The sequence below is a fragment of the Phyllobates terribilis genome, unplaced genomic scaffold, assembly GCF_046119375.1.
Source record: "Phyllobates terribilis strain yellow unplaced genomic scaffold, ASM4611937v1 Scaffold_10__3_contigs__length_209671492, whole genome shotgun sequence".
NCBI lineage: Eukaryota > Metazoa > Chordata > Amphibia > Anura > Dendrobatidae > Phyllobates > Phyllobates terribilis.
The window spans coordinates 176,585,552-176,606,399 of NW_027362770.1; positions in this window are offsets into that span (position 1 = coordinate 176,585,552).

Consider the following 20,848-nt stretch of genomic DNA (forward strand, 5'->3'; position numbering starts at 1 on the left):
TGTACACTATATACACAAGAGCTCGTGTGTATAATGTCACTTGTGATCACTGTATTACTTGTACACTGACACTATATACAGAGATCCTGTGTATAATGTCACCGGTGATTCCTGTATTACCTGTATACTGACACTATATACAGGACTCCAGTGTATTATGCCACTGGTGATCATTGCATTACCTGTATACTAACACTATATACAGGGCTCCTGTGTATAATGTCACTGGTGATCCTTGTATTATCTGCACACTGGCACTATATGCAGAGCTCCTGTGTATAATGTCACTTGTGATTCCTGTATTACCTGTATACGGACACTATATACAAAGCTCCTGTGTATAATGTCACTGGTGATCCCTGTACACCGTACACTATATACAAAGCTCATGTGTATAATGTCACTGGTGATCCCTGTATTACCTGTACACTGACACTATATACAGAGCTCCTGTGTATAATGTCACGGGTGATCACTGTACACCGTACACTATATACAAAGCTCATGTGTATAATGTCACTGGTGATCCCTGTATTACCTGTACACTGACACTATATACAGAGCTCCTGTGTATAATGTCACGGGTGATCACTGTATTACCTGTAAACTGACACTATATACAAAGCTCCTGTGTATAATGTCAATGGTGATCCCTGTACACTATACACTATATACAAAGCTCCTGTGTATAATGTCACTGGTGATCACTGTACTACCTGTACACTGACACTATATACAAAGCTCCTGTGTATAATGTCACTGGTGATCCCTGTACATTATACACTATATACAAAGCTCCTGTGTATAATGTCACTGGTGATCACTGTATTATCTGTACACTGACACTATATACAAAGCTCCAGTGTATAATGTCACTGGTGATCACTGTATTACCTGTACACTGACACTATATACAGAGCTCCTGTGTATAATGTCACTGGTGATCAATGTATTACCTGTACACTGACACGATATACAGAGCTCCTGTGTATAATATCACTTGTGATCACTGTATTACTTGTACACTGACACTATATACAGAGATCCTGTGTATAATGTCACCGGTGATCACTGTATTACCTGTATACTGACACTATATACAGAGCTCCTGTGTATAATGTCACTGGTGATCACTGTATTACCTGTACACTTACACTATATGCAGAGCTCCTGTGTATAATGTCACTGGTGATCCCTGTATTACTTGTACACTGACACTATATACAGAGCTTCTGTGTATAATGTCACTGGTTATCACTGTATTACCTGTATACTGACACTATATACAAAGCTCCTGTGCATAATGTCACTGGTGATCACTGCATTACCTGTACACTGACACTATATACAGAGCTCCTGTGTATAATATCACTGGTGATCCCTGTATTACTTGTACACTGACAATATATACAGAGCTTTTGTGTATAATGTCACTGGTGATCACTGTACTACCTGTACACTGACACTATATACAAAGCTCCTGTGTATAATGTCACTGGTGATCCCTGTACACTATACACTATATAAAAAGCTCCCGTGTATATTGTCACTGGTGACACCTGTACATTATACACTTTATACAAAGCTCCTGTGTATAATGTCACTGGTGATCACTGTACTACCTGTACACTGACACTATATACAGAGATCCTGTGTATAATGTCACTGGTGATCTCTGTATTACCTGTACAACACTACACACTATATATAGAGCTCCTGTGTATAATGTCACTGGTGATCACTGTATTATCTGTACACTGACACTATATACAAAGCTCCTGTGTATAATGTCACTTGTGATCACTGTATTATCTGTACACTGACACTATATACAAAGCACCAGTGTATAATTTCACTGGTGATCACTGTATTATCTGTACACTGACACTATATACAGAGCTCCTGTGTATAATGTCACTGGTGATCACTGTATTATCTGTACACTGACACTATATACAGAGCTCCTGTGTATAATGTCACCGGTGATCACTGTATTACCTGTACACTGACACTATATACAGGGCTGCTGTGTATAATGTCACCAGTGATCACTGTATTACCTGTACACTGGCACTATATACAGGGCTCCTGTGTATAATGTCACTGGTGATCTCTGTACTACCAGTACATTGGCACTATATACACAGCTCCTGTGTATAATGTCACCGGTGATCACTGTACACTATACACTATATACAAAGCTCCTGTGAATAATGTCACTGGTGATCACTGTACTACCTGTACACTGACACTATATACAAAACTCCTGTGTATAATGTCACTGGTGACCCCTGTACATTATACACTTTATACAAAGCTCCTGTGTATAATGTCACTGGTGATCACTGTACTACCTGTACACTGACACTATATACAGAGCTCCTGAGTATAATGTCACTGGTGATCTCTGTATTACCTGTACAACACTACACACTACATATAGAGCTCATGTGTATAATGTCACTGGTGATCACTGTATTATCTGTACACTGACACTATATACAAAGCTCCTGTGTATAATGTCACTGGTGATCACTGTATTATCTGTACACTGACACTATATACAAAGCTCCTGTGTATAATGTCACTGGTGATCACTGTATTATCTGTACACTGACACTATATACTGAGCTCCTGTGTATAATGTCACCGGTGATCACTGTATTACCTGTACACTGACACTATATACAGAGCTGCTGTGTATAATGTCACCAGTGATCACTGAATTACCTGTACACTGGCACTATATACAGGGCTCCTGTGTATAATGTCACTGGTGATCTCTGTACTACATGCTCACTGGCACTATATACAGAGCTCCTGTGTATAATGTCACCGGTGATCACTGTATTACCTGTACACTGACACTGTATACAGAGCTCCTGTGTATAATGTCACCGGTGATCACTGTATTACCTGTACACTGACACTATATACAGAGCTACTGTGTATAATGTCACTGTTGATCACTGTATTACCTGTACACTGACACTATATACAGTGCTCCTGTGTATAATGTCACTGGTGATCACTATATTAAATGTACACTATATACACAAGAGCTCTTGTGTATAATGTCACTTGTGATCACTGTATTACTTGTACACTGACACTATATACAGAGATCCTGTGTATAATGTCACCGGTGATTCCTGTATTACCTGTATACTGACACTATATACAGGGCTCCTGTGTATAATATCACTGGTGATCACTGTATTACCTGTATACTGACACTATATACAGGGCTCCTGTGTGTAATGTCACTGGTGATCCTTGTATTATCTGAACACTGACACTATAGACAGAGCTCCTGTGTATAATGTCACTTGTGATTCCTGTATTACCTGTATACTGACACTATATAAAAAGCTCCTGTGTATAATGTCACTGGTGATCCCTGTACACTATACACTATATACAAAGCTCCTGTGTATAATGTCACTGGTGGTCACTGTACTACCTGTACACTATATACAGAGCTCCTGTGTATAATGTCACTGGTGATCCCTATATTACCTGTACACTGACACTATATACAGAGCTCCTGTGTATAATGTCACTGGTGATCACAGTATTACCTGTACACTGACACTATATACAAAGCTCCTGTGTATAATGTCACTGGTGATCCCTGTACACTATACACTATATACAAAGCTCCTGTGAATAATGTCACTGGTGATCACTGTACTACCTGTACACTGACACTATATACAAAGCTCTTGTGTATAATGTCACTGGTGACCCCTGTACATTATACACTTTATACAAAGCCTCCTGTGTATAATGTCACTGGTGATCACTGTACTACCTGTACACTGACACTAGATACAGAGCTCCTGAGTATAATGTCACTGGTGATCTCTGTATTACCTGTACAACACTACACACTACATATAGAGCTCCTGTGTATAATGTCACTGGTGATCACTGTATTATCTGTACACTGACACTATATACAAAGCTCCTGTGTATAATGTCACTGGTGATCACTGTATTATCTGTACACTGACACTATATACAAAGCTCCTGTGTATAATGTCACTGGTGATCACTGTATTATCTGTACACTGACACTATATACTGAGCTCCTGTGTATAATGTCACCGGTGATCACTGTATTACCTGTACACTGACACTATATACAGAGCTGCTGTGTATAATGTCACCAGTGATCACTGTATTACCTGTACACTGGCACTATATACAGGGCTCCTGTGTATAATGTCACTGGTGATCTCTGTACTACATGCACACTGGCACTATATACAGAGCTCCTGTGTATAATGTCACCGGTGATCACTGTATTACCTGTACACTGACACTGTATACAGAGCTCCTGTGTATAATGTCACTGTTGATCACTGATTTAACTGTACACTGACACTATATACAGTGCTCCTGTGTATAATGTCACTGTTGATCCCTGTATTACCTGTACACTGACACTATATACAGAGCTCCTGTATATAATGTCACTGGTGATCACTGTATTACCTGTACACTGACACTATATACAGAGCTCATGTGTATAATGTCACTGTTGATCACTGTATTACCTGTACACTGACACTATATATAGTGATCCTGTGTATAATGTCACTGGTGATCCCTGTATTACCTGTACACTGACACTATATACAGAGCTCCTGTGTATAATGTCACTGGTGATCACTATATTACCTGTATACTGACACTATATAGAGAGCTCCTGTGTATAATGTCAGTGGTGATCTCTGTATTACCTGTACACTGACACTATATACAGAGCTCATGTGCATATTGTCACTGGTGATCCCTGTATTACCTGTACACTGACACTATATACAGAGCTCCTGTGTATAATGCCACTAGTGATCACTGTATTACCTGTACACTGACACTATATACAGGGCTCCTGTGTATAATGTCACCGGTGATCACTGTATTACCTGTACACTGACACTATAAACAGAGCTCCTGTGTACAATGTCACTGGTGATCACTGTAATACCTGTACACTGACACTGTATACAGAGCTCCTGTGTATAATGTCACTAGTGATCACTGTATTATCTGTACACTGACACTATATACAGTGCTCCTGTGTATAATGTCACTGGTGATCACTGTACTACATGTACAATATATACAGAGCTCCTGTGTATAATGTCACTGGTGATCCCTGTATTACCTGTACACTGACACTATATACAAAGCTCCTGTGTATAATGTCACTGGTGATCCATGTACACTATACACTATATACAAAGCTCCTGTGTATAATGTCACTAGTGATCACTGTATTATCTGTATACTGAAACAATATACAGAGCTCCTGTGTAAAATGTCACTGTTGATCAATGTATTACCTGTACACTGACACTATAAACAGAGCTCCTGTGTATAATATCACTGGTGATCTCTGTATTACTTGTACACTGACACTATATACAGAGCTTCTGTGTATAATGTCACTGGTGATCACTGTATTTTCTGTACACTGACACTATATACAGAGCTCCTGTGTATAATGTCACTGGTGATCAATGTATTACCTGTAGACTGACACTATATACAGAGCTCCTGTGTATAATATCACTGGTGATGCCTGTATTACTTGTACACTGACACTATATACAGAGCTCCTGTGTATAATGTCACTGGTGATCCCTGTATTACTTGTACACTGACTCTATATACAGAGCTTCTGTGTATAATGTCACTGGTGATCACTGTATTACCTGTATACTGACACTATATACAGAGCTCCTGTGCATAATGTCACTGGTGATCACTGTATTACCTGTACACTGACACTGTAAACAGAGCTCCTGTGTATAATATCACTGGTGATCCCTGTATTACTTGAACACTGACAATATATACAGAGCTTCTGTGTATAATGTCACTGGTGATCACTGTATTACCTGTATACTGACATGATATACAGAGCTCCTGTGTATAATGTCACTGGTGATCCCTGTATTACCTGTACACTGACACTATATACAGAGCTCCTGTGTATATTATCACTGGTGATCACTGTATTACCTGTACACTGACACTATATACAGAGCTCCTGTGTAGAATGTCACTGGTGATCCCTGTATTACCTGTACACTGACACTATATACAGGGCTCATGTGTATAATGTCACTGGTGATCACTATATTACCTATACACTATATACACAAGAGCTCCTGTGTATAATGTCACTCGTGATCACTGTATTACTTGTACACAGACACTATATACAGAGATCCTGTGTATAATGTCACCGGTGATCACTGTATCACCTGTATACTGACACTATATACAGAGCTCCTGTGTATAATGTCTCTGGTGATCACTGTATTACCTGTACACTGACACTATATACAGAGCTCCTGTGTATAATGTCACTGGTGATCCCTGTATTACCTGTACACTGACACTATATACAGGGCTCCTGTTTATAATGTCACCGGTGATCACTATATTACCTGTACACTATATACTATATACAGAGCTTCTGTGTATAATATCACTGGTGATCACTATATTACCTGTACACTATATACACAAGAGCTCCTGTGTATAATGTCACTTGTGATCCCTGTATTACTTGTACACTTACACTATATACAGAGATACTGTGTATAATGTCACCGGTGATTCCTGTATTACCTGTATACTGACACTATATACAAAGCTCCTGTGTATAATGTCACTGGTGATCCCTGTGCTCTATACACTATATACAAAGCTGCTGTGTATAATGTCACTGGTGATCACGGTACTACCTGTACACTATATACAGAGCTCCTGTGTATAATGTCACTGGTGATCACTGTACTACCTGTACACTGACACTATGTACAAAGCTCCTGTGTATAATGTCACTGGTGATCCCTGTACATTATACACTATATACAAAGCTCCTGTGTATAATGTCACTGGTGATCACTGTGTTATCTGTACACTGACACTATATACAGAGCTCCTGTGTATAATGTCACTGGTGATCTCTGTATTACCTGTACAACACTACACACTATATATAGAGCTCCTGTGTATAATGTCACTGGTGATCACTGTATTATCTGTACACTGACACTATATACAAAGCTCCTGTGTATAATGACACTGGTGATCACTGTATTATCTGTACACTGACACTATATACAAAGCTCCTGTGTATAATGTCACTGGTGATCACTGTATTATCTGTACACTGACACTATATACAAAGCTCCTGTGTAAAATGTCACCAGTGATCACTGTATTACCTGAACACTGGCACTATATACAGGGCTCCTTTGTATAATGTCACTGGTGATCTCTGTATTACCTGTACACTGGCACTATATACAGAGCTCCTGTGTATAATGTCACCGGTGATCACTGTATTACCTGTACACTGACACTATATACAGGGCTCCTGTGTATAATGTCACTGGGGATCACTGTTTTACCTGTACACTGACACTATATACAGAGCTCCTGTGTATAATGGCACTGTTGATCACTGTATTACCTGTACACTGACACTATATACAGTGCTTCTGTGTACAATGTCACTGGTGATCCCTGTATTACCTGTACACTGACACTATATACAGAGTTCCTGTGTATAATGTCACTGGGGATCACTATATTACCTGTATACTGACACTATATACAGAGCTCCTGTGTATAATGTCACCGGTGATCACTGTATTACCTGTACACTGACACTATATACAGAGCACCTTTGTATAATGTCACTGGTGATCTCTGTATTACCTGTACACTGACACTATATACAGAGCTCCTGTGCATATTGTCACTGGTGATCCCTGTATTACCTGTACACTGACACTATATACAGAGCTCCTGTGTATAATGTCACTAGTGATCACTGTATTACCTGTACACTGACACTATATACAGAGCTCCTGTGCATATTGTCACTGGTGATCCCTGTATTACCTGTACACTGACACTATATACAGAGCTCCTGTGTATAATGTCAGTGGTGATCACTGTATTACCTGTACTCTGACACTATATACAGAGCTCCTGTGTATAATGTCACTAGTGATCACTGTATTACCTGTACACTGACACTATATACAGTGCTCCTGTGTATAATGTCACTGGTGATCACTGTACTACCTGTACACTGACACTATATACAAAGATCCTGTGTATAATGTCACTGGTGATCCATGTACACTATTCACTATATACAAAGCTCCTGTGTATAATGTCACTGGTGATCACTTTATTATCTGTACACTGACACAATATACAGAGCTCCTGTGTATAATGTCACTGGTGATCAATGTATTACCTGTACACTGACACTATATACAGAGCTCCTGTGTATAATATCACTGGTGATCCCTGTATTGCTTGTACACTGACACTATATACAGAGCTTCTGTGTATAATGTCAATGGTGATCACTGTATTATCTGTACACTGACACTATATACAGAGCTCCTGTGTATAATGTCACTGGTGATAAATGTATTACCTGTACACTGACACTATATACAGAGCTCCTGTGTATAATATCACTGGTGATCACTGTATTATCTGTACACTGACACTATATACAGAGCTACTGTGTATAAGGTCACTGGTGATCTCTGTATTACCTGTACAACACTACACACTATATACAGAGCTCCAGTGTATAATGTCACTGGTGATCACTGTGTTATCTGTTCACTGACACTATATACAAAGCTCCATTGTATAATGTCACTAGTGATCACTGTATTATCTGTACACTGACACAATATACAGAGCTCCTGTGTATAATGTCACTGGTGATCAATGTACTACCTGTACAACTGACATTATATACAGAGCTCCTGTGTATAATATCACTGGTGATCCCTGTATTACTTGTACACTGACACTATATACAAAGCTCCTGTGTATAATGACACTGGTGATCACTGTATTATCTGTACACTGACACTATATACAAAGCTCCTGTGTATAATTTCACTGGTGATCACTGTATTATCTGTACACTGACACTATATACAAAGCTCCTGTGTATAATGACACTGGTGATCACTGTATTATCTGTACACTGACACTATATACAAAGCTCCTGTGTAAAATGTCACCAGTGATCACTGTATTACCTGAACACTGGCACTATATACAGGGCTCCTTTGTATAATGTCACTGGTGATCTCTGTATTACCTGTACACTGGCACTATATACAGAGCTCCTGTGTATAATGTCACCGGTGATCACTGTATTACCTGTACACTGACACTATATACAGGGCTCCTGTGTATAATGTCACTGGTGATCACTGTATTATCTGTACACTGACATTATATAGAGAGCTCCTGTGTATAATGTCACTGGTGATCAATGTATTACCTGTACACTGACACTATATACAGAGCTCCTGTGTATAATATCACTGGTGATCCCTGTATTACTTGTACACTGACACTATATACAGAGGTCCTGTGTATAATGTCACTGGTGATCCCTGTATTACTTGTACACTGACACTATATACAGAGCTTCTGTGTATAATGTCACTGGTTATCACTGTATTACCTGTATACTGACACTATATACAAAGCTCCTGTGCATAATGTCACTGGTGATCACTGTATTACCTGTACACTGACACTATATACAGAGCTCCTGTGTATAATATCACTGGAGATCCCTGTATTACTTGTACACTGACAATATATACAGAGCTTTTGTGTATAATGTCACTGGTGATCACTGTATTATCTGTATACTGACACTATATATAGAGCTCCTGTGTATAATGTCACTGGTGATACCTGTATTACCTGTACACTGACACTATATACAGAGCTCCTGTGTATAATATCACTGGTGATCACTGCATTACCTGTACACTGACACTATATACAGAGCTCCTGTGTATAATGTCACTGGTGATCCCTGTATTACCTGTACACCATACACTATATACAGAGCTCCTGTGTATAATATCACTGGTGATCACTATATTACCTGTACACTATATACACAAGACCTCCTGTGTATAATGTCACTTGTGATCACTGTATTACTTGTACACTGACACTATATACAGAGATCCTGTGTATAATGTCACCGGTGATTCCTGTATTACCTGTATACTGACACTATATACAGGGCTCCAGTGTATAATGTCACTGGTGATCATTGTATTACCTGTATACTGACACTATATATAGGTCTCCTGTGTATAATGTCACTGGTGATCCTTGTATTATCTGTACACTGACACTATATGCAGAGCTCCTGTGTATAATGTCACTTGTGATTCCTGTATTACCTGTATACTGACACTATATACAAAGCTTCTGTGTATAATGTCACTGGTGATCCCTGTACACTATACACTATATACAAAGCTCCTGTGTATAATGTCACTGGTGATCACTGTATTATCTGTACACTGACACTATATACAGAGCTCCTGTGTATAATGTCACTGGTGATCTCTGTATTACCTGTACAACACTACACACTATATATAGAGCTCCTGTGTATAATGTCACTGGTGATCACTGTATTATCTGTACACTGACACTATATACAAAGCTCCTGTGTATAATGACACTGTTGATCACTGTATTATCTGTACACTGACACTATATACAAAGCTCCTGTGTATAATGTCACTGGTGATCACTGTATTATCTGTACACTGACACTATATACAAAGCTCCTGTGTATAATGTCACCAGTGATCACTGTATTACCTGTACACTGGCACTATATACAAGGCTCCTTTGTATAATGTCACTGGTGATCTCTGTATTACCTGTACACTGGCACTATATACAGAGCTCCTGTGTATAATGTCACCGGTGATCACTGTATTACCTGTACACTGACACTATATACAGGGCTCCTGTGTATAATGTCACTGGGGATCACTGTATTACCTGTACACTGACACTATATACAGAGCTCATGTGTATAATGTCACTGTTGATCACTGTATTACCTGTACACTGACAGTATATACAGTGCTACTGTGTATAATGTCACTGGTGATCACTGTATTACCTGTACACTGACACTATATACAGAGTTCCTGTGTATAATGTCACTGGGGATCACTATATTACCAGTATACTGACACTATATACAGAGCTCCTGTGTATAATGTCACCGGTGATCACTGTATTACCTGTACACTGTGTAAGGCAGCGCTCGTCGTCATACTGGGGGTAACTCGCTTCGCTGCGTCAATCAATGCACACGTGCAATGTCTTTACGTTTTTCACACAGTGTTGCAGTTTATTATGGCACTTCATAAACCGCTGTTCACACACAGTTCATCTTAGTCCGCCACCGGCAGGTTTACACACATAAACAATTCATGAGCCAAGTGGCACACCGGCCCACTTGCTCCAGGGTACAGCTTACGGCAAGGTAATAAAGTAGCAATGTTCATATCACAATGTCCATATAGCACCGGGTATTACCTTTGCCGGGTATAGCTGTCTCAGTCCGTTATTCTGCCACCACTGTGGCTCTGCGGATTCCCAGGTAGGGGTCTCCAGCCGTCGTTCCCTCAAAGGCCACTGACATCCACACAGGATCCAGGCTCTGCCTTTCAGGACTCTTACTCAAGCCTCTGCCTTCCAATGCCACTGACATCCACACAGGATCCAGGCTCTGCCTTCCAGGACTCTTACTCAAGCCGGCTCTCCCTCAAAGGCCACTGACATCCGCACAGGATCCAGGTTCGACCTTTCAGGTACCAGGCTTCACTTCAAAGCCGCTGCCTTCCAAGGCCACTAGCATCCGCACAGGATCTAGTCTTTGCCTTCAGGCTGCCAGGCTTCACGGTATCACGGTATCCCACACACATGGGGAACAGGCCTCACGCCTCTCACACCGAACACACCTGTCTCAAATTAAGCAGGTTTATATATGCTGTGCACAGACAGCCTCATACTGACAGGACCTTGCTGATGTCACAGTCATGTGATCAGTCAGCTGTGTGTATAGGTCCTGTGTGCTGTCCCAGTCATGTATACAGAGCTTTACTGTGCATGCAGGACCTGGGTGATGTCACAGTCATGTGACCAGTCAGATAAAGGGGAAGGTACATGGTCCAGTAAGCACATCCTGGACCATTTACAGTAATGCTAGCAGCCTGCTGTATTACATATCCCCCCTCTCTGTTCAAACTTGTGGGGTTGAACACATAATATACACAATAACATTATAACCCCCAGCTCACATATAGACCATGAACTTTACAATTGTGCTACTCAGCCCCTGGAACCTTAGTCAATGACATTAGCCCATTCCTTAGGGACCTACCATTTGTCACTGTCACTGACTTCGTCAGGTCACCTTTCCGGGTCGTAACTTTGTCAGGTCTCCCCCGCTCCCAGCGGTCAATCAAAACCCTGTCAGATCTTCCCCGCTCCCAGCGGTCAATACAGCAGCGCAACTCGCATGCCCCGGTATCTAAGGTCCGGTTCGACTCCGTACTGTCCCGTCCTCTATTGGGTCGTTTGTATGGGCTGCTCAAACCGGAGTTACTGGAGGTCTCACTACCTCTAAACCCACGCCCACTACTCTCAGGACATCCTAAAAGGTCCCTAACTTCATCTGTAGCTGTTCTGTTATTTAGGGGGCCCTTTCTCTGTCGGGTCTCACTATTTCTAGACGGCTTCCATCTTCTGCTGCTCAGATGATGCTGTCTATCTACTCGCAGTCTAGCGAGATTCAATTGTTCTACCTCCTGCAGGCAGGTCACTCGGTACTCAATCAGCATGCGTATATATTCTAGGCTTTCTTCTGTTCCTACAGCGGAAAAGGACACCATGCCGTCTTTGTCTGGTATCCAGTCCTGTTGATCACGTGGACTGCTTACTTTCACCACACCAGACTTCTTGACCATCATCTGCATGGCTCGACCGCTTCTCCCAATGAGCTTTCTCACCAGAACATGAGGCACCCGGATGACCTCTTCACGCATACTGTGAGCTTTTCTCCTAAGCTCCAGTTGTCTAACGGCTTGTTCCGTCTTCAACCGGAGAAACCGCTTCGTGCGAACACATCGCCAGTGCATGTCACTTAGGATAGCCACCCTCTTCACTGTGACTTTGGTCGTGGACAGGACCACCAGCTGTTTAGTTTCTGAGGTCAAGTAGACCTTACAGGCTCCCACAGCCTTCTTAAACTCTTCATGCACGGACTCACGGGTGCATTCTTCCCTCAAGTCCTCGGGTACTTCTACGAGGCACTTGTACCGAGACGTTTCGGTCTCACCAGTGGTTTCCAGACGATCAACCAGCTCAGGTTTCAGGAACAACTGACTTCCAGCTTCTTCACCCTGGATGCTTCCCCTGAGCTGACTCACAGCTACCACTTCACAACTTTTCGTCTTGACCACCTCCACTTCACCTTTATCTTCCAACACCATACTTTTAGCTCTCCTCAGGTCCTCCTTCTCAGGGTCTAAGGGAGTAAGTGCAACTTGTTTGCCTTTTCCCTTCTCCAAGGAGACCTCGTTCACCACGTGACACTTTGCTAGGCGACCTTTGAGCTCTAAAACTTCTCCTTCCAGCTCAATTACTCGCCTCTCAGCGGCCCGTCTCTGAAGCTCTTCCTGCTTCAACTGCTCTTCCAGCAGCAGAGCTCTCTCAGACCTCTCCGTCTCCAATGTGCCCACTCGGCTCTCAATAGCCAGTCTCTCACGCTTCTCTTGCGTCCACTGGGCTTGTAGCAACTCCTTGAGCTCCCTGATCTCGGCTCTTACTTCCACCGAATCATCCAAGCTCGCATCACTCGAGGAGGTATCTGCTTCACACCTCCCCTCACCAGCGGCCAACTCCTGGCCCTGGTCTGTGGATTCTCCGACAGACTCCTCCATCTTTTTCCGCTCAGCTTCCATCTTGCTGACGGTTTCTTTAAGGTACGTCTCCGCCTTCTGGAGAGCATCACAGGACATCTGTAGCTCCTTCACCTGAGCTTCCAGATCTAGGGTCTTTCCCCGGAGACCATCATTCTCCTCACGGGTGTCTTGCAGAGTGGTCTCAACCGCTTGGTGCACTTGCTCTGCACCCACCTTATCCTCCTCTAGTTTCTCCTTCACCTTGAGGAGATCCTCATAATCTCTCTTACTCTGTTGCAGTTCCCTACTGCGTTCACCACACACCTTCTTGGAGTCACACAGCTCCTGGTTGAGCTGTTTGCGCAGACGTTCTAGGATTTGTTCGCGTCCAGAAACACCATTCTGCCGCGCCTCCTTCTCAAGCTTCAACTGCAAAACCTCTTCCTGGATTTTGCGGCGGTCCTCCTTAATTGCGCAGAACATTTCCTTCCACTGGTTAATTTCCTCGTTGCTTCCCTTTAGATCTCGCTGTAAGTCCTTCACAAGCTGGAGTATTTTCTGCTGTACAGACTCCAGGTTCAGCTGGTCTGAGGACAAGTTCCCCAGGTTTCCACATAATTGCTGCCCATCACTCTGACCCTGCTGGCCGATAGGTTCCAGCTCTTGGTCACGACTGGCCGCCTCCCCTTCCAGGGCTGTCAGATCCTTCTGACTCGGTACCGTACCGGAGGTTGCTACTGGCAACGTCACCTCCTCTTCTACCTCTAATGGAGGATCCACACTTGAAGCAAAGGCACACAGTACTACCCTCTCTTTATTTTTATTTTCAGCCAAGTCTACAGGAGCAACCTTTTTGTGGCCCTTGCGCCGTCTACGAGATGGGGACTCTCTCACCACGTCTAGCCCCTCCTGACTGAACTCACTTTTTACTTTCATAGTGTCACAGTCAGCTACGGGGTCTGTGTCACTATCCATGGTGTTGTGGACTAACAGGTCACCTCCCACTTTGACGTCACCCCCTTCTACTGGAGTTACCCCGTTATCAACGGTCACATTGTCATTTTTAGGAGGCACCAACCCACCAACAGTAACAATTTTCAGTTTTCTACACTCCACACTCTTGTGAAAATCCGCCCCTTTTTTAGACTCCGCCCCCTTTTTAACAACCACACCGGCAGGGTAATTTTTACACAAAAAATCTGCAGTAGTCTTAGGACTCAGTTCACAACATCTCTTACCACCTCCCCGGGCACTCTGGGACAACACTGGCGCCCCCGGAGAGTCCATAGAATGGTCCACTGCAGCCATTCCATATGGTGCCCACAGCTCCTGCGGTTCCTGCACCATGTCCAGAAAAAGTTTCCCAAATACCTGCTCCGGTCCCAACCGGTCCTTCAACCGCTCAATAGCTCCAGACAGATCTGCTGCTTTGCTCACAGCCATCGCGGTACACTGTTCACACTAGCACTTCATCGCTCTCCCGGAAAAATTTTCGTGGCCCCACCAAGCCACTGCAAAACCGGATTTGAGTGGGATGAGAATCTTCGCAACCCCGCCGAGTTGCCGCAAGATGCTTTATACTTCGTGAGCCCCGCCGAGCCACAGCAAACCAGGTTTGAGTGCGACGCCAATCTTCGCAACCCCGCCGAGTTGCCGCAAGATGCTTTATCCACACTCGTCGTCCTGTGCCGTTGCCCCTAGCAACCGGGGTTGTCGTTGCCACTAGCAACCGGGCTGCCGTTGCCCGCACTCTCGAACCATATGTAAGGCAGCGCTCGTCATCATACTGGGGGTAACTCGCTTCGCTGCGTCAATCAATGCACACGTGCAATGTCTTTACGTTTTTCACACAGTGTTGCAGTTTATTATGGCACTTCATAAACCGCTGTTCACACACAGTTCATCTTAGTCCGCCACCGGCAGGTTTACACACATAAACAATTCATGAGCCAAGTGGCACACCGGCCCACTTGCTCCAGGGTACAGCTTACGGCAAGGTAATAAAGTAGCAATGTTCATATCACAATGTCCATATAGCACCGGGTATTACCTTTGCCGGGTATAGCTGTCTCAGTCCGTTATTCTGCCACCACTGTGGCTCTGCGGATTCCCAGGTAGGGGTCTCCAGCCGTCGTTCCCTCAAAGGCCACTGACATCCACACAGGATCCAGGCTCTGCCTTTCAGGACTCTTACTCAAGCCTCTGCCTTCCAAGGCCACTGACATCCACACAGGATCCAGGCTCTGCCTTCCAGGACTCTTACTCAAGCCGGCTCTCCCTCAAAGGCCACTGACATCCGCACAGGATCCAGGTTCGACCTTTCAGGTACCAGGCTTCACTTCAAAGCCGCTGCCTTCCAAGGCCACTAGCATCCGCACAGGATCTAGTCTTTGCCTTCAGGCTGCCAGGCTTCACGGTATCACGGTATCCCACACACATGGGGAACAGGCCTCACGCCTCTCACACCGAACACACCTGTCTCAAATTAAGCAGGTTTATATATGCTGTGCACAGACAGCCTCATACTGACAGGACCTTGCTGATGTCACAGTCATGTGATCAGTCAGCTGTGTGTATAGGTCCTGTGTGCTGTCCCAGTCATGTATACAGAGCTTTACTGTGCATGCAGGACCTGGGTGATGTCACAGTCATGTGACCAGACAGATAAAGGGGAAGGTACATGGTCCAGTAAGCACATCCTGGACCATTTACAGTAATGCTAGCAACCTGCTGCATTACAACTGACACTATATACAGAGCTCCTGTGTATAATGTCACTGGTGATCACTGTATTACCTGTACTCTGACACTATATACAGAGCTCCTGTGTATAATGTCACTAGTGATCACTGTATTACCTGTACACTGACACTATATACAGTGCTCCTGTGTATAATGTCACTGGTGATCTCTGTACTACCTGTACACTGACACTATATACAAAGCTCCTGTGTATAATGTCTCTGGTGATCCATGTACACTATTCACTATATACAAAGCTCCTGTGTATAATGTCACTGGTGATCACTTTATTATCTGTACACTCACACAATATACAGAGCTCCTGTGTATAATGTCACTGGTGATCAATGTATTACCTGTACACTGACACTATATACAGAGCTCCTGTGTATAATATCACTGGTGATCCCTGTATTACTTGTACACTGACACTATATACAGAGTTTCTGTGTATAATGTCACTGGTGATCACTGTATTACCTGTATACTGACACTATATACAAAGCTCCTGTGCATAATGTCACTGGTGATCACTGTATTACCTGTACACTGACACTATAAACAGAGCTCCTGTGTATAATATCACTGGTGATCCCTGTATTACTTGTACACTGACAAAATATACAGAGCTTTTGTGTATAATGTCACTGGTGATCACTGTATTATCTGTATACTGACACTATATATAGAGCTCCAGTGTATAATGTCACTGGTGATCCCTGTATTACCTGTACACTGACACTATATACAGAGCTCCTGTGTATAATATCACTGGTGATCACTGCATTACCTGTACACTGACACTATATACAGAGCTCCTGTGTATAATGTCACTGGTGATCCCTGTATTACCTGTACACTGACACTATATACAGGGCTCCTGTGTATAATGTCACTGGTGATCACTGTATTACTTGTACACTGACACTATATACAGAGATCCTGTGTATAATGTCACCGGTGATCACTGTATTTCCTGTATACTGACACTATATACAGAGCTCCTGTGTATTATGTTACTGGTGATCCCTGTATTACCTGTACACTGACACTATATACAGAGCTCCTGTGTATAATTTCACGGGTGATCACTGTATTACCTGTACACTGACACTATATACAAAGCTCCTGTGTATAATGTCACTGGTGATCCCTGTACACTATACACTATATACAAAGCTCCTGTGTATAATGTCACTGGTGATCACTGTACTACCTGTACACTGACACTATATACAAAGCTCCTGTGTATAATGTCACGGGAGATCCCTGTACATTATACACTATATGCAAAGCTCCTATGTATAATGTCACTGGTGATCTCTGTATTACCTGTACAACACTGCACACTATATAGAGAGCTCCTGTGTATATTGTCCCTTGTGATCACTGTACTATCTGTACACTGACACTATATACAAAGCTCCTGTGTATAATGTCACTGGTGATCACTGTATTATCTGTACACTGACACTATATACTGAGCTCCTGTGTATAATGTCACTGGTGATCACTGTATTACCTGTACACTGACACTATATACAGGGCTCCTGTGTATAATGTCACCAGTGATCACTGTATTACCTGTACACTGACACTATATACAGAGCTCCTGTGTATAATGTCACTGGTGATCACTGTATTACCTGTACACTGACACTATATACAGAGCTCCTGTGTATAATGTCACCGGTGATCACTGTATTACTTGTACACTGACACTATATACAGAGATCCTGTGTATAATGTCACGGGTGATTCCTGTATTACCTGTATACTGACACTATATACAGGGCTCCAGTGTATAATGTCACTGGTGATCATTGCATTACCTGTATACTGACACTATATACAGGGCTCCTGTGTATAATGTCACTGGTGATCCTTGTATTATCTGTACACTGACACTATATGCAGAGCTCCTGTGTATAATGTCACTTGTGATTCCTGTATTACCTGTATACTGACACTATATACAAAGCTTCTGTGTATAATGTCACTGGTGATCCCTGTACACTATACACTATATACAAAGCTCCTGTGTATAATGTCACTGGTGATCACTGTACTACCTGTACACTACATACAGAGCTCCTGTGTATAATGTCACTGGTGATCCCTGTATTACCTGTACACTGACACTATATACAGAGCTCCTGTGTATAATGTCACGGGTGATCACTGTATTACCTGTACACTGACACTATATACAAAGCTCCTGTGTATAATGTCACTGGTGATCCCTGTACACTATACACTATATACAAAGCTCCTGTGTATAATTTCACTGGTGATCACTGTACTACCTGTACACTGACACTATATACAAAGCTCCTGTGTATAAAGTCACTGGTGATCCCTGTACATTATACACTATATACAAAGCTCCTGTGTATAATGTCACTGGTGATCACTGTATTATCTGTACACTGACACTATATACAGAGCTCCTGTGTATAATGTCACTGGAGATCTCTGTATTACCTGTACAACACTACACACTATATATAGAGCTCCTGTGTATAATGTCACTGGTGATCACTGTATTATCTGTACACTGACACTATATACAAAGCTCCTGTGTATAATGACACTGTTGATCACTGTATTATCTGTACACTGACACTATATACAAAGTTCCTGTGTATAATGTCACTGGTGATCACTGTATTATCTGTACACTGACACTATATACAAAGATCCTGTGTATAATGTCACCAGTGATCACTGTATTACCTGTACACTGGCACTATATACAAGGCTCCTTTGTATAATGTCACTGGTGATCTCTGTATTACCTGTACACTGGCACTATATACAGAGCTCCTGTGTATAATGTCACCGGTGATCACTGTATTACCTGTACACTGACACTATATACAGGGTTCCTGTGTATAATGTCACTGGGGATCACTGTATTACCTGTACACTGACACTATATACAGAGCTCATGTGTATAATGTCACTGTTGATCACTGTATTACCTGTACACTGACAGTATATACAGTGCTACTGTGTATAATGTCACTGGTGATCACTGTATTACCTGTACACTGACACTATATACAGAGTTCCTGTGTATAATGTCACTGGGGATCACTATATTACCTGTATACTGACACTATATACAGAGCTCCTGTGTATAATGTCACCGGTGATCACTGTATTACCTGTACACTGACACTATATACAGAGCTCCTGTGTATAATGTCACTGGTGATCCACTGACACTATATACAGAGCTCCTGTGTATAATGTCACCGGTGATCACTGTATTACCTGTACACTGACACTATATACAGAGCTCCTGTGTATAATGTCACTAGTGATCACTGTATTACCTGTACACTGACACCATATACAGAGCTCCTGTGTATAATGTCACCGGTGATCACTGTATTACCTGTACACTGACACTATATACAGAGCTCCTGTGTATAATGTCACTGGTGATCACTGTATTACCTGTACTCTGACACTATATACAGAGCTCCTGTGTATAATGTCACTAGTGATCACTGTATTACCTGTACACTGACACTATATACAGTGCTCCTGTGTATAATGTCACTGGTGATCACTGTACTACCTGTACACTGACACTATATACAAAGCTCCTGTGTATAATGTCTCTGGTGATCCATGTACACTATTCACTATATACAAAGCTCCTGTGTATAATGTCACTGGTGATCACTTTATTATCTGTACACTCACACAATATACAGAGCTCCTGTGTATAATGTCACTGGTGATCAATGTATTACCTGTACACTGACACTATATACAGAGCTCCTGTGTATAATATCACTGGTGATCCCTGTATTACTTGTACACTGACACTATATACAGAGCTTCTGTGTATAATGTCACTGGTGATCACTGTATTATCTGTACACTGACACTATATACAGAGCTCCTCTGTATAATGTCACTGGTGATCAATGTATTACCTGTACACTGACACTATATACAGAGCTCCTGTGTATAATATCACTGGTGATCCCTGTATTACTTGTACACTGACACTATATACAGAGCCCCTGTGTATAATGTCACTGGTGATACCTGTATTACTTGTACACTGACACTATATACAGAGCTTCTGTGTATAATGTCACTGGTTATCACTGTATTACATGTATTCTGACACTATATACAAAGCTCCTGTGCATAATGTCACTGGTGATCACTGTATTACCTGTACACTGAGACTATATACAGAGCTCCTGTGTATAATATCACTGGTGATCCCTGTATTACTTGTACACTGACAATATATACAGAGC